This window comes from Arvicola amphibius, chromosome 7 (assembly GCF_903992535.2).
Source record: "Arvicola amphibius chromosome 7, mArvAmp1.2, whole genome shotgun sequence".
Classification (NCBI taxonomy): domain Eukaryota; kingdom Metazoa; phylum Chordata; class Mammalia; order Rodentia; family Cricetidae; genus Arvicola; species Arvicola amphibius.
This window is the reverse complement of record NC_052053.1, coordinates 32,794,468-32,811,200: the sequence shown is the minus strand read 5'-3', so window position 1 is coordinate 32,811,200 and position 16,733 is coordinate 32,794,468.

Below are 16,733 nucleotides of genomic sequence, written 5' to 3'. Positions count from 1 at the left end.
GTCTCCATGAGTGAACGCACCCCTCTCGTTCCTGACTTTCTCCCTCATGTTCTCGCTCCTTCTGCTCCTCATCGGGACCTTGGGAGCTCAGTCCAGTGCTCCAATGTGGGGCTCAGTCACCTTCCCCATCTGTCGCCAGCTGGAGGTTCCCTCACGGTCCTGACTTTCTTTCTCATGTTCTCTCTCCTTCTGCTCCTCATCAGGACCTTGGGAGCTCAGTCCGGTGCTCCAAGGTGGGGCTCTGTCATTTTCTTCATCTATCGTCAGGTGGAGGTTCTATGGTGATATGCAAGAAATTCATCAGTATGGCTATAGGAACTGGCCTTTTCAGGCTCCCTCTCCTCAGCTGCCCAAGGAACTAACTGGGGGCGTCTCCCTGGAAACCTGGGAACCCCTCTAGGGTCAAGTCTCTTGACAACCCTCAGGTAGCTCCTTAAATTCAGATATATGCTTCCCTGCTCTCATATCCACCCTTCCTATATCCCAAGCACCCCATTCCTCCGAGCTCCCCCCGCTCTCCCCTTCACACTTTTCTCTCCCCATCTTCCCTTGGCCCAGTCTTGCCCAACCCTCAAGTTCCCAATTTTGCCTGGCGATCGTGTCTACTTCCAATATCCAGGAGGATTACTATATCTTTTTTGGGAGTTCACCTTCTTATTATCTTCTCAAGGATCCCAAACTTATAGGCTCGATGTCCTATAATCATGGCTAGAAACCGAATATGAGTGAGTACATCCCATGTTCATCTTTATGGGTCTGGGTTACCTCACTCAGAATAGTGTTTTCTATTTCCATCCATTTGCCTGCAAAATTCAAGATGTCATTGTTTTTTACCGCTGAGTAGTATTCTAGCATGTATATATTCCACAGTTTCTTCATCCATTCTTCCACTGAAGGGCATCTAGGCTGTCTCCAGGATCTGGCTATTACAAATAATGCTGCTATGAACATAGATGAGCATATGCTTTTGTTGTATGATTGGGCATCTCTTGGGTAGATTCCCAATAGTGGAATTGCTGGGTCCTGGGGTAGGTTGATCCCGAATTTCCTGAGAAACCGCCACACTGCTTTCCAAAGTGGTTGCACAAGTTTGCATTCCCACCAGCAATGGATGAGTGTGCCCCTTACCCCACAACCTCTCCAGCAAAGGTTATTATTGGTGTTTTGGATTTTAGCCAATCTGACAGGTGTGAGATGATATCTCAAAGTTGTTTTGATTTGCATTTCCCTGATAGCTAGGGAGGTTGAGCATGACCTTAAGTGTCTTTTGGCCATTCGAACTTCTTCTGTTGAGAATTCTCTGTTCAGTTCATCGCCCCATTTTTAAATTGGGTTAATTGGCATTTTACCGTCTAGTCTCTTGAGTTCCTTATATATTTTAGAGATCAGACCTTTGTCAGTTGCAGGGTTGGTGAAGATCTTTTCCCAGTCAGTAGGCTGCCTTTGTGTCTTAGTGACAATGTCCTTTGCTTTACAGAAGCTGCTCAACTTCAGGAGGTCCCATTTATTCAATGTTGCCCTTAAAGTCTGTGCAGCTGGGGTTATGCATAGGAAACGGTTCCCTGTGCCCATTTGTTGTAGAGTACTTCCCACTTTCTCCTCTATCAATCTCAATGTGTTCAAATTAATATTGAGGTCTTTAATCCATTTGGACTTGAGTTTTGTGCATGGTGATAGATATGGATCTACTTTCATTCTTCTACAGGTTGACATCCAGTTATGCCAGCACCATTTGTTGAAGATGCCCTCTTTTTTCCATTGTGTACTTTTGGCTCCTTTATCAAAAATCAGGTGTTCATAGGTTTGTGGTTTAAGATCCGGGTCTTCTATACGATTCCATTGGTCAACTTCTCTGTTCTTATGCCAATACCAAGCCGTTTTCAATACTGTAGCTCTGTAATAGAGTTTGAAGTCAGGGATGGTAATGCCTCCAGAAGTACCTTTATTGTATAAGATTTTTTTGGCTATCCTGGGTTTCTTGTTTTTCCATATAAAGTTGATTATTGTCTTCTCAATCTCTGTGAAGAATTTTAATGGGACCTTGATTGGGATTGCATTGAATCTATAGATTGCTTTTGGTAGAATTGCCATTTTTACTATGTTGATCCTCCCAATCCACGAGCAGGGGAGATCCTTCCATTTTCTGGTATCCTCTTCAATTTCTTTCTTCAAAGACTTAAAGTTCTTGTCATATAAATCCTTCACTTCCTTGGTTAGCGATATTCCCAGATATCTTATGCTATTTGTGGCTATTGTTGCTAATGAGAAAGGCATGGCAGCTGTGGAAAAACATTGGATAGTAGAAAAAAACTACAGAATTAAATCAGTCAATATACTTTAAAGATGTACTGGTCTCAGAATGGAAACCAGGACATGTGTTATGTTGAGGAAGGGGTTTTGCTTTGGTTTCCAAAGGGGGAAAAAGCTACGGATATGATCAAATTGATAAAAATTTGATTTGAACATAAGATACCTCTGAATTAGAAGAGATGATAGTTCACCAAACTTTATAGCCATTTAATTTAAACTAATCTATAAAACTAACCACTGCTTTTCATTTGATCAGATATAAATTGCCAACAAAGAATCTTTCCAAAATTAGGGTTTGGGAAGGATTTTTATTTATTTCTGTCTTTTTAGGAAAATAAAGGCATCTACATAAGGAATCTAAAGACCACTGAACAAACGAGACATCTAAAGAAAAAGGACAAATCATCTAGAAAAAAAAAGTCTCAAGAAAAGAAGTAAATTCACCTATTCGTATATCACATTTCCAACAGGATAAAATTTTATAATTTTTTAAAATGTTTGTTTCTGCTATTCCCTACAGGCATATAATGCAAATGGTCTTTTTGTACTCCCAATCCAATTAAAGATTAAAGCTGGCTTTAGAATTGGAGAATGGCCCTTTCCTTCTCTAAACCCAAGCATGCTTAATAAAGTAAAATCCAAAATCTTTGTTTCATGTCAGAAGAGTCTCCTGATATGGGACAGAAGAAAAAAAATTAAGAACTATTTTACTACCACTATTCTCATAATCCTTTGTTTTATATTGACTCTTTAACAGCTTTTCTTGAGGTATAAATGTTATAAGATTAATACATATATAAGTATATATGCACACACATATATGTGTGTATATATATACAAAGATATATTAAACTTTGTCATGATATTAATGGTCATATAGATTACTAACTAATTCTAGAAAAAGGTTTAATTTACCATCCTGTACATTATTTCAGGTTTGAGGCTCTATCAGTTTTCTGCAGTGAACCATGATCATGTCCAAAAATGAACTTTCAAGTCTCCAAAAGGAGGATGGGGTCCCAAAACAATGATTCCTCAAGTACTATGGTAACTCTAGTAAACTTTAAAAACACCACCTAAAGATAGACATTGGACTATAAACTTCTCAGAACAATTTCGAGATGGCTAGCTAAGATGATTCAGCCTAACACTACTCTAACCATAACTCAAGCCTTGCACTTTCCATTACACAGAGGCTACACAACAAACTATACAGCTACCTCTCCCAGGACTTGACAATTGACCCAAATTTTTTCTTTTCGGGATCCACAAAAGATACCGTCACCCCTAGACAAAAGGAAGTAAATTTAAGAATATGATGCCCACATTTCCAAGAGGTGGGTGGGTGGGTTTTGGTTTGTCACTTGGTTATGGCTGTTTGACATTGTTTAGGGTGGTTGGTTACAAGTTATTAATGGTTACAGTCAGGAGGAAAGTTGAACAAAGGAGATTAGATACAGAGTTCTTGTTTTAAAAAGAAAAATGGGGCTATAGATATGATAGGAAAAACGGGTAGATTATTGAATCTACTCTGAAAAGAAAAAAGGGAGGACATAGATATAAGATAAAATGTAGATTATTAATCTATTTTTAAAAAGCAACTACTTGTTTTAAATGTTTTATATTAGATTGGATTTTTGTACATTATGTACAAATTTTGTATATTGACACAATTTTTGAGATTAATTTTGTTAGAACCAACTGTACACACATTTCTACTTTTGTATACAACTCATTTAAAAATGTAGTGAAAATTTCTAGTCCTTGAAAATTATTATTACCAAATAAAAATATGGGATAATAAAAAAATGCAGAGTAGTAGTTAATAACCTACTATAATCAAACTTGTATTGATTATAATATAATAATAATCATATTACCTATGTTTTCAAGGTTAAAGATATATTTTAGATAGGTCATCTTCAAACACTTTTTGTTATGACAGTGAGACATGTCTGTTCCTGGCATCACCAATCTACTTCAGAGAAGATAATCGGCATCAAAGAAATTCCACATGGATTTTACTTCCTTTGTGGCAAAAGTAAGCCATTGGGTAAGAAAATGCCCTTGCCTCAACTGCTGATAGTATGCTGTCTTAATTGGACAAGCAGGATACAAAAGAAAGTGACTGCCAAACATTGTCAAGACAAGGCAAGAGAGCCCTCAGAATATCCTGCTTCATAGAAAGGTTTGTCAGATATTCTAGGCCTGTAGGCTGGAGATAGATGCCCCAACATTGCAAAGGAATTTTGGGTGACTGTCCAGGCAGCTGGCTGTTTCTGTCATTTCTCACATTTTTTGGAAGTCAATTTCTTGCACTTCCTGCTTATTCAGTTAATATTATTTCCTCCTTGGGTCTCTGAGGAAGTTGAAATCAAGTAATGATAGAAAGTAAATTAGATACAAGATTTTGTACTTGCCAAGATAGAATAGATATAGATTATTTTCTCTGAATTTGTCAAATGCAAGTGGACTAGACATTGTTGATATATTTGTTGCCTTTATATATTGTATATGATATTGTACTTATTGTATATGCCTTTTCTTATATTATTTATAGCCTTTTTATTTTAAACGAAAAGGGGAAATGTAGTGGTATTTCACTTGCATTTTAAGAAATAAAGTTTTTGAATATCAGAATGCAAAACCTTCATACAGGCCAGGTAGTGGCGACACACACTTTTAATCCCAGCACTGGAGAGGAATATAAAGCAGGAGGAAAAAGGAACTTGTTCTCATTCAGTCTGAAGATTTCATAGAGGTAAGGGTTCTCCAGTGGCTTGGGTGCTTTGCTTTTCTGATCTTCCAGTCGAACCCCAAGATCTGTCTCTGGGTTTTTATTATTCGTGCTGCAGTGCTGTGTAGAGGTATATGCAAAACCAAAGAGTGGGATTACCCCATTTCCCTGAGGATGAGGTGGGGCGCAGGAAGGAGCTTCTCAGAGATCCCACATTGATCAATTTGGTCCAATCTACCATCATCTCCGGTTGGACATTTACTCTACCAGCATCCTAGGTGATCTCATCCTCTTTACTTGCCTTCCTACAATTCTACACACAAGCCACCAGGGAAACATTCATTTAAAGTATGAAGCTGAGCATGTCATTCCTCTACCTATAGCTCACGGAAGGCTCTTGACAATCATCTGAAGTAAAATCCCAATTATGCGTCAGGACAAATAATACCTCACTTGACATGAACTTGTACTAGAGCTTTGTTCCCTAGTCCTACTTCTCAACAGCTTCCTCTGCCTCACCCACCCTGACTGCCTTATCTTTCTGCGGACTCTACAAGTGCCCACTGTTTTTGAAGGTGTAAGTCACAAACAATCCCACACCAGTGATGTGGGAGGGTCTTCTGTTTGAGTTGATTTCATTGGTTAATACAGAAACTGCCTGGCTCATTTGATTGGCCAGCCCTTAGGTGGGCAGAGTAGACAGAACAGAATGCTGGGAAGGGAAGTTAATAAATCGCCATGCCTTGCCTCTCTGGGGCAGACTGCCGTGCCTCTCCTCAGGGAGACAGATGCAATGAAGCCAGCCGCCAGGTCAGACATGCTGAATCCTTCCTGGTAAGACACCACTCGTGGTGTTACACAGATTATTAGATATGGGTTAGTCAAGATGTGAGTAAAAGGCTGAAACTAATGGGTCAGTCAGTGTTTAAATGAATATAGTTTTTGTGTTGTTATTTCTGGTGTAAAGCTAGCTATGTGGGAGCTGGGCAGGATGAAAAGCAGGTCTGCCCGCAGCTCCTCACTACACACCAGTTTGGAATTATGATTAATAGAATGGTTATTTATTTAAAGGGAAAAAACTTACAGATCACCGTCCCAGACAACAGCCCTCTGTGCGATCAGGAAAGGAGTCTAGTAGCTGGAAGCAGAGCTGGAAGCAAGAGAGCGAGCACACAGCTACTGCTGCTTTTTAAAGCAAATGAGACCACACCCAAGTGGGCTGGTATCTTAAAGTCTATTGGCTGAAGGAGCAGAAGCAGCTCCCGCAGCATTTTTTAGCATGCTAGGAGTTGCTAATCTCTCTGGATAAACCACTCTTCTACCAACATGCTAAATAAAGCCTTCAGCTCTCTACACACAGATCAATATTCAGAATTGCTTCTTGTTATATACATGCATATATATGTATGTATGTATGTATGTATGTATGTATAATTTCTATTTGCTTCCCTTATATCTCAGCAATGTTATTAGCACCAGATATGTTTTGTGTTATTTATTTTCTTTCCTCCCTGTGTAGAATATGAGCTTTTAAAAAATATATTCTGTTTATCATCGTTACTACAACATGTCTAAAACCCAGCGCAATGCCTAACACATACAAAGTGCCCAGTACACATTGTGAATGAATGAACATATCAATATAATTCCTGTTTTCAATGAACAATCAGCCAGTAGTGGCGATTTAGACATGCACAGCTAGCTATAATGCAAGCCAAGAGGATTTAACAAATTATAGGGTAGCACAATGAAGACAAAATTAAATCTAGCTAAGGTTAGAGAAGGGGCAGAGTTTTCTCACACATACCAACATTTGGACACACACCTGGGAGTCTGAATTAGGCTGAAACAGATAGATGAGATTTCAAAGAGAAGAGACACAGGGACCAGTCTGGGCTCAGCACAAAAAAACCTGATTGCATAGAAGTGCTCAGTGTGTTCCAAGAGGAGCAAACAGTCCTGGGTGAATGCCATCTGTGAGCTGAGTACAGGGAAAAGGATATAGAGCCTAGGTAAAAGGGACATAAGATTTTTAAGAGCTATCAGCTTCTAGAAGTGATGCTGCTTTACTCAGTTAAAATTATTATTATTATTATTATCATCATCATCATCATCATCATCATCATCATCATCATTATTATTATTGGTTTTTTTGAGACAAGCCTTCTCTGTGTACCAGTCCTAGCTGTCCTGGAGCTATCTCTGTAGACCAACTGTACTCAAACTCACAGAGATCCACCTGCCTCCACTGAGTGCTAGGATTAAAGGCATATACCACCACTGCCAGCTTAAAAAATGATATAAGAACTTGTTCAGAGTCAGACTCTGTTGAGTGTGGAAATAGAATTCCCTGTACCCATGTCTAGGAAGTAGACATCAGAGCACAGGTTATACAAAAGGATAATCAGTTTCATCTACCCACCCTAATTTGTCCAATCTTCCTAAAACTTAGGTTCACTATTTAATTCTCCAGAATAGTCTTGATTCCTGTCCTTGCCTATAAAATCATTCTGGAAAACTCCCCTCTGCTACCTAAACTTCTCCTATCTCTTAGTGTCACTTTATAATTGTTGATACGTTTTTCAGATTAGAGTCAATAATTGATCTGAAAGAGAAAAATCCTGAAAAAACGGCAATTTTTTTTCAGAGTAGAGAATTTTTTTTTAAAGTCTAACCAAGTTACTTTAGAGCCCAAAAGAAAGACACCTCAATCCTATCTCCTGCCTAATGAGTGGAAATCGTCTGAAGTTAAGTCAACTGAATGTGAGCGGAAGAAAACTGCAAAAAAGAGACACACACCTGATGATTTATTACAATGTCATTAAAACGTGTAAGAAATCTTTTTGAAATCTGTGTAAACAGTTCTTAAAACAGGAGTAGGGTAGAACAGTATGAAGCAGTAGTACATATGTAACAAAATACAGTGTGGTATTATGTAGACCAGTGTTTATAGATGAGTAGTTATGCCATAGCACAGGCTTCTATGCTGTGTATCACTTGTGCTTGCATAATCTTACCAGTTTAATAATAGCCAAATGGGAGAGGATTTGTAACATGTTCTTCTCCCAGCCTTCTGCAAATCCTCTTCAAGATGTCAAGATGTTAGTTCTGACAAGTTCAAGTCATAATCATGATAATTAGTATTTGACACTTTGCAGCCTCTTCACCAACAGTGCATGTTGTTCATTTGTCAACATATAGCTACAGTATAGAAAACATTTATCACATGAACAACATTTAGAATCATTTGGGAACATTTTGATAAGCTAAGCACACTGAAGAGTGCTTCCATTACTGGTGGCTGTTTTCTTTCCCCCTCTGAGCTATTTCTATTTCATTAAATATGATTGTATAAGCTCAATTCATTTAATACTTCTTTTGCTTATTGAGTTCCTCCAAATTCTTCTCTGATACGTAGACATGGCATCACAAAATTGACTTGATAACCTTAAGAGATTAAATAAGCATTGATATAATTCTCACACAGACAAGATTCCTCCAGGTATCCATTTCTGAGTCGTTGTAAGTGCATGAAGAAAATATTTGATTGCTCTGTGTAAAGGTTCATTTCTCTTATATAAAACAGCATGAGACCTGTGATTCCACAAACCATTGGTAAAGTCTTATGATATTTTTATCTAAACATATGCTTTCTCATGGGAGTTCAAAGATTGCACGTCTCTACTTTTCTCTTTTTATGTAAACATTTTCTTTAAAATAATTTAGTAAAATTTCAGACCAACATGGGGTTCAAGTTCAAGAACCTATGGCACTTAAATTGGTTATCCAATTGACAAAAAAAAATCGCAAGTGTTATATACAGTAATGAGGACTTACATCGTGTGAAATTAAACATCATCTATTTCTATTCACGACTTTAATATTGGACTATTAAAAGCTCTTCCACCATGTTAAGCAGTCTTAATGGTCTAGTTACTGTGACAAGCCTATATAGCAGGACCTGTGAACCTCACTTAGTTTACTTTCTCTTGTCACCAAGAAAAAAAAATAGCCATCACTTGACGTTGCCTCTCTGTGTGACTTTAGTGGCCCCTAGTTCATTATTTCTCACCATGGTTGACCTACCCCCTTACATAGAAGCCAGAAAATACCTGCTCAGGGACACTTGATGAGTTCCCACAATGTCAGATGGAGACTACGTGTACATAGTCCCCAGTCCTGTAGTTCTGAAATTTAATGTAGCATTGTACAGAGAGAAAACCAACATAATCAGGAAAAGCATGTGATCAGTAAGATAGCACACTTAGAGAAATGACATCAGTATATTTCATGGCAATTTTCCTAAAACTGATATCCAAGATATTTTTTGCCTCAGAATCCTAATACATTATTACAGTCTTCAGGAATAAGCGTTTTTAGATTTAATAGACTAAAATCAGTATAAACACTGAGAAACTTCAATTGAATTGAAGTACATGAAGGGATTAGGTCACAGAAAGATAAATGAATCTTTAAGCAATGTGTACCTGTTAAACTGTACATAAATCAAAAGTCCACCCACAGTCCCACTTCTTATAAACAACCTTAGAATGAAGAAACTTACAAAAGTGTAGTTATATATCTGCTTTGGAAATGGATTGAATTGTTTTTTTTTTTTACATTTCTCTGACTCTGTCTATATAGTCCTTCCTTGTAAAAAATAAAAACAAGGAGGGAGAAAAACAAAGAGGAGGAGTAAGAGGAAGGAAAGCAGTAGGAGGGGAGTCAGGAGGAGGAAGATCAGGAACAGGAGAATGAGCAGAAGGAGGAGGAGCAGGGAGAAGCAAGAGGAGAAAGAGCAGGAAAAAAGAGAAACAGAAAGAAGATGTACAGAAGGAGGAGAGGAGGAGGATATAGGCATATTAAAGAAGTCCACAATTCCCCAGAATGGAGTTTAACAAAAGTTTATTTATTTGGGGGAAAAATGGGGGGGGGGCTCAAAATGTAAACAATACAAATAAGTATCTTGATCAGAGGTAGAAATGTATAGTGCAATATGATAAATATCTATAACTAATAGTTCACAAGTAGATACACTAGTCTACCTATTATCCCTTCCCATCCATTCCCCCTTTTTTTCAAAAAATATCCCTGAGCCTGCTTCATTTTCACCCCCAATTCTATACAACTTATAACCAACCCCTAACAGATGACAATTGTCCCTAACCTGAGAACAGACTCTGATTGGAGAAGGGCCATCGTTTTCTAGAATTACTTCCAGATGTCATGGGGGTGATGCTTTTTCAATGGAATTCTGTGAAAACTAAACTGGTGGTTAAGTTTCAAGATTGCTGCAGATAGTCTCTGAGTAGTCGGTAGGAGGAACTAGAGAAGGGGCACAAGGAAGAGCCAGAGCAGGAGGAGGAGGACCACACTAATAACAACCATAACTTTTACAAGCATTATCGCTTTTTGATCTTCACAAATAAACTAGTGACGCGTGTTAATTGTTTGACCCATTGGGGAAGCAAATTTGTAGATCTGCTTGAAGGATTGTGTCCTGACTTCCTTTCACGGACTCAGAGTCCCAGGCTGCCGGGAGTGAGACCAAGTTGGACAAGACACCTTGTCAAGACTGAAGGCACATGTGCGTAAATAGTAGTTTTCAACCCTTCTAATGCTATGACCCTGTGATACAAGTTAGTCATGTGGTGGGGACCCCAAATTATAAAATTATTTTGTTGATATTTTGTAACTATAAGTTTGCTACTGTTGCGAATCATATTGTAAATATTTGATATGTAGGATATCTGTTATGTGATGCCCGCGAAAGGGTTGCTTAACCTCCAAAGGGATCACAACCCACAGGTTGAGGAACACTGTTCTAATACAAACGTAGGAAAATTTCTATTTGAATTTTATAAATTCAGAACACCCGTATCTAATCCTCCTTCTGTTAGTAGGAGTAAAATCTAGGCATACAAAGAGTCTAATCTGGCATGAAAGATCAGAGAGCAAAATGTAAAGAAACAGAATACAGTTCGTCTTTCAGCAGATGGGGGGGCGGTAAGAAAACGCATCAACCTGCATATGCAGCTGGACAAATTTAGAGAAACTTTCAGCGTCCTATTTTTGCCTAACTGTTGTCTAAGGTCAGGTTTCCGCTTAGGAATATTGAAGTAGTACAATCCTCAGATCTCTGGCATTTATAAGCTATTTTTCTCTGGTTGAGATCCTTAGATAATAGCACCTACTTAAAACTTTTTAGACATATCTGTGTTTTTCTCTCGACATCTCTAGTTGAGGATCCTTCACAGCATCTCATTACCAGTCTTGTTACACTCATCTCATTATCGTCTCTGTGCTTCCATGACCTACACAGCGTGTCTCTTGATAAATGGCACAATCATGCCTATACTCTCAAGCCACAAACTTGGTCCCATTGATATTACTTCTATGGCATTACACAACATACACACACACACACACACTCACAGGCATGCACACATACTCACACACAATGCTCTAGCTCCATTGCTATTATTCCAATTGTTGCAGGTAATAAGGCCCGGAGTTCTTGCAGGGACTCTTCAGAAGACCTCAGGGATAGATCTCAGTTCTTAAGCATCATGCAATTAGCAGTTGCTCTGTGAGCTGCCCTGCAACCTCATCTGAGCTGCAGCTCACTTCTGAAGTCTCCAAATCTCACCATCTTATTCATTCAAATTTCCTCTTTTGAATACTCTGCATGACTACACTGCCCTATGTTCTGAAGTTCTATCATCCATTCTGGACTCCACTCGCAGGCACCTAATTCCCCTGCTATGCCCAAGGTTCCCTTGCCTGGCCATGGTTTGGGGCACTGCTATTACTTGAGATCGTTTTGGTTGCAAATTTTCTCCCATGTTTTTCATGTCTTTTCTTTAAAGTTTATTTCTATTATTTTATTGGCTACTGTTACAACTTTATTATGTACATTTAACAACAAAGTACAAAATTATTCAATATCTTAATCCTTTATCTAAACATCATAAGAAAACCAAACATACTTAAGTTTAACTCCATTTAAATTCTAGTGCCCGTACCTGACTCATATATTAACACTGTCATAAAAGTAAATAAAATAAATAGTTGGAAATGAAGTTTTAAGGGAAAAAAGTGTAGGTATCCAGATTTTGTTTTGTTGCTGCTTGTAGCAAGTTAGACACTTTTAGACTATTATTTCACTTAAGCATCAGATTACCTCTTGGGTGCATGGTTATCAGAGGAGAAGTTTAGGAAGAATTTCAAAGAGTCCATAAGCAGAAGCAAGTTTAGTCTAAAGCAAAGAGGACACAAAAAATCAGACCAAAGAGATACTAATGATTTTTGAAACATGAAGAAGTTACTAGAAAGGACATTCACAGGCATTATGCCAGTAATGGACCCAAACCAGAAAATGCTGTCACTATCAAAGAAGAAAAGATTTGTATTTAGGAAGAGGAATCACTCAACCTTTTGAGTGATAACACTATGTGCAAGGCTATGCAGCCTTCAGGGAGGGCGTGGGAATTGCTTCTGAAGACTGAGCGTTCAGTTGTCTGCAGGAAGGATGCGCTATGTCCTCTCCGTTGAGCTTTTCCAGTCCTCTGAGATAGTGATGTTATCTTATACTCATCGTATATTTACATGATCTCCTGAAGAGCACAGCATGTTCTGTGCTTAACATTCTCAAATTCTCCTTAAGAGCAAAGTATCACAGCCCATATAAACTTCCCAGCAGAATGGCTGACATCTTTGACCATGTTCGTGTCTGCCAGCCAAATGCTCCTCAAATTCTCTGCAACTTCGAATAAACAGCATTAATAAGATACACATCTCTCCAGTACGGACTGAGGCAATGCCAAGTCAAAATAAGCAGATTACCCCATGGCTTCTGCATGTCATGCATCTATTAATACATCTTAGGATCATGTTCGCACTTTTAATAATAGCACCAGGCTGCTGACTCACATACAAGCATGTTCCTACTTCCTTCTTACCTACATAATTATCCCTTTTCTTGTATTAGCTTGGCTTGTTTTTATCTCTATCCCTGCCCTGTTTAATTTGGCCACTTCTTTAGTATTTTAAAGGGTCCATTGAATTTTTGCCTGACTTCCATGCATCAGTGACACTACCAAAATGAACATCGTCTTATCTAACTTCCGAACAGTCAAAGAATACCTAAGAGCTGGAGAACTCATGCAATTACTTACAATTACGTGTGAAGCTCTCTATTAGGTTTGGGGAATAAACAAGCCTGGTTTACTCCTAATACACTACACTCTTTCAGGGATGTGGATAAGAAGGTAGAAAACTACAGTCGGACAGCAGATACAAAAGGAGAGTTATATTTTGAGCATAGAATCATGGATCTAGATTTTGTAACTATATGCTACAATTTCACTTGACCTCCAAAGAGACACGTACAGAAGAAAGAAAAGATGGAAGAGTCAGAACTTATACAAATCTAAAACTCAAACCTTTAATCCTCATAATAACCATGCAAGGTTGCTATAGATGAGAAAACTCAGCATTTACTGGGAAAGGCAAACTGGCCCAAGGCTGTGTATCTCTAGTTACTAAGTTACAGAATTAGATTCCAGTCCAGATCTATATGACTCCAAAGTTCATACATCAGACTTTGATCTGAAAGAAGCCCCATGCTTCTGATTTGCTGACTGAAATGCCACATGGAAAGAAATCTAAATTGTCAGAAGAGGAGATAAGTCTGTTTCCTCCTTGTGTGGCACTGTGTCAAGGTGCAGAGACAGACTGACTCCAAGCTCATTCTGGACTATTCTGGTAACATTTGACACTCTGAACTCAGGAGGCCCCTCTTACACATCCAGGTTTCAAATATGTAACAATCTATGTATCATTTCTGGCTTCAAAATGTATCCACTGTTATTCAAATTTAGAGGACTTTGTGTCTTAAAAAATTATAGATAATATTGCAAAGCACTCAACACTTTAAGGAATAACTTGAGTGTCTATTTAGATAGTTTCTGACAAAAGAAGGTAACTAATATTTAATACATATTCAGACAGGAAAAGGAAATAATCCAGGAAATCAGGGCAGTGCATAGGATTAATAGATGATATCTAGAATTGCATATTCAACTCCTGTCACCTCACTCCTCTGCAGACTTAATGTGTAAGTAGTTCTTGTAGTAGGGCCACTCTGAGAAAGTTCTCAAGGTGAGAGGGTACCAACAGCAATGATATCTCAATTGTACATCTGATGGTACATCAAAATTTTTTCTTCCTCATTTCTCCGATTTCTCTTACCTCCACAATTAATCAAGTCGCCAATAATAAACCATATTTGGTTCCTCGAGTTGTTTTAGCAGATCATACTCTGGAAGAGTCCCAGTAACATCTCTTCTCAAACATACACCAATATTGAATTAGAATTTGTGAAACTGCATTACTAAAACTTAATTCACATATATCCTATAAATGAACAACAAAAACGCCTGTGGGTGTTCAATCAAACTGAGACGATCTGTCTATGTTAGGGCTGCTGTAAAGCCCAAACAGAAACAATGCAAATGTCCAGCCGCACTAGAGGAGACTCTGTCTTCACACGGTGGACTACTGTACAGCGGACAAAGTAAGGGCAATCGCAGTGCAACAGACCTAGATCTCAGAAGCCTAACAAGGAGGAAAAGGAGCCCTATGCAAAACAGCGCACAGCCTGTGATCCTATCCAGAAAGAGCAAAGGGGGCAATATTACATTTTTGTATTGGAAGTCAGACAGTTACCATCCTTAAAGAGAAACTGAGACTAGAAAGGGGCTTCTAAAATTGTTGCTAATAATCTATTTCTTAATCACAATATTGGTTGTATGCTGTTTTGAGAAAATTAATTGACTTCATTTTCTGTATGTGTAATATAATTCAATAAGAGTTGTTAAAGCCCCAAAAGACTTGAGATTTTAAATAGCTAATTTTGGGAGAGATTAAAATGGACTGTATAAAATGTCACATGTGGGCGAGGAAAGTTTTGAGCAAGGATCTACATTCCAATCAATATGGACTAAAATGTCTGTTCCAAGATCCATGTGGGCTACGGAGCTCATGAGATTTCATGCCTCCACACACAACGCCCTTAGTCTTTTCTGTAACTGAATCTCTCTGGTCTGCTTCTGATCATCATGGCCCACTTCTGCTAAGAGGCTGTTGTCACCTCTGAAGGATGTACCCTGGACTGTGGCCTCCAACCAAGGTTCCTTCCAGTCACTTTTAAGTGCCCTCTGAAGCATCCTGTGACCACACAGTCACTTTTGACTTTCTCTCAAATATTCAGAGTGAGTGCTCTCTTTGACACCTTCCGTTTACCTAACTCACATTCTTTTGTGCCAATTAAATGGAGAACCAGAGTTGAGCGACATATTGCTTTTCATTCTAGCTAAACACCCAGTCTAGACAGCAGAGAAAGCTCACTTCTGTCTTCACCTTCCTGCTCTTTATGTTGAATTTACTGTGCAAAACTGACAGACTTGGGGCCCCAAATGACCAAATTACAGCTGCTTCACACGGCCAGCCCTTTCCATATATTCCTTCATTGTGGGAAACGATCATCAGAAGTCTTCAGTACAATGCTTATTGAGAGTAATGCACTGACAACTTTATATATAACTAACTTGCCCAAATTTATACATAGCAAGTGAGTGATAGCACCCAAGGCCCAATATTAAAAATAATATCAGTGCATCGTCAGAGAAGCCAGCCTAACTCGGATAAGAGAAAAGAAAAAATGAACATGTCCTTTTACAAGTACCTGAGAAGGTCAAGAGCAGGATGCTGAGTCCTTTCCCATGGAAGATCTTGGCCAATGCTTACACAGCCTTGTCACATGGATATTATAATTATCATCATGTTTCTGCAAATGAGAAAATATAGGGCCAGAGTTAATAGATTATTCTAAGACACACATTCTCCGCAAAGCAGAATGAGATCTCAGGCCCATGTTTTTGTAGAAACAATAACTACTTTGAGCTTGACGAACCATGTGATTCTTGTGTTGTGATTGGATTTTACAGCCTTCTGAAAATGAAAACTTTGTTCTGACTTCTATGACTGGATCTTGCCCAGAGATAGAAGTTTGGAGATTATTCAAAGCCCCCTGAATTATGAGACTAGAGGAAAATATAGACAAAACACAGGCTGATGACTGGATCTCAACTTAAGTCTGAGTTCCCTCACTTAGTATCTAATATTTAATGGAGGGTTTACAGAGATACAACCAAAGCTGCAGATGTGACATATGTATTTGCTTAATTTGGTGGTTTGCAACCTTCTTAATACTGCAATCCTTTAATACAGTGCCTTTCATTGTGGTGACCCCCGACCTTAAAATTATTTTTGTTGCTACTTCATAACTGTAATTTTGCTACTGTTATGAATCATAATGTAGATATCTGATATGCAGGATATCTGCCATGTGAGTCCTGTGAAAGAGTAGTTTGACCCTCCCAAAAGGGTCATGACCCACAGGTTGAGAACGGTTGATTTAGTCAATCCTCATAGGAACCCTGACAGAGAGTTCCTGGTCTATGTCCATTTTTTTAGATAAGAAAACTGAGGTCCAGAGTACGCACATAACTGTCTCAAATTTTCACATAGCAAGAAATTGAAAGAGCAAAGACCACTGAGTTAGAAACCCTGTGGTTTTAAACATTATGCTAATAATTACTAAAATTAGTAATAAACTGCCTGA